We start from the raw sequence: 238 nt of genomic DNA on the forward strand, positions 1-238 counted from the left end.
GCCACCACCTCCTCCTCCACCACCACCACCACCTCCTCCTCCTCGTCCTCCTCCACCGCCACTTCCTCCTCCTCCACCGCCACTTCCTCCTCCTCCACCGCCGCCACCTCCCCATCTATAGCTATTGCTTCCTCCACCATGACTTGATATTTTCTTGTCCTTGAGAACTATTTTGGCGGTTATGTTGCTTTTATCAATGTTGTTGTAGATGTTCTTGACTGTGTCTTGATCAGTGGAA

This window comes from Brassica oleracea, chromosome C2 (assembly GCF_000695525.1).
Source record: "Brassica oleracea var. oleracea cultivar TO1000 chromosome C2, BOL, whole genome shotgun sequence".
NCBI lineage: Eukaryota > Viridiplantae > Streptophyta > Magnoliopsida > Brassicales > Brassicaceae > Brassica > Brassica oleracea.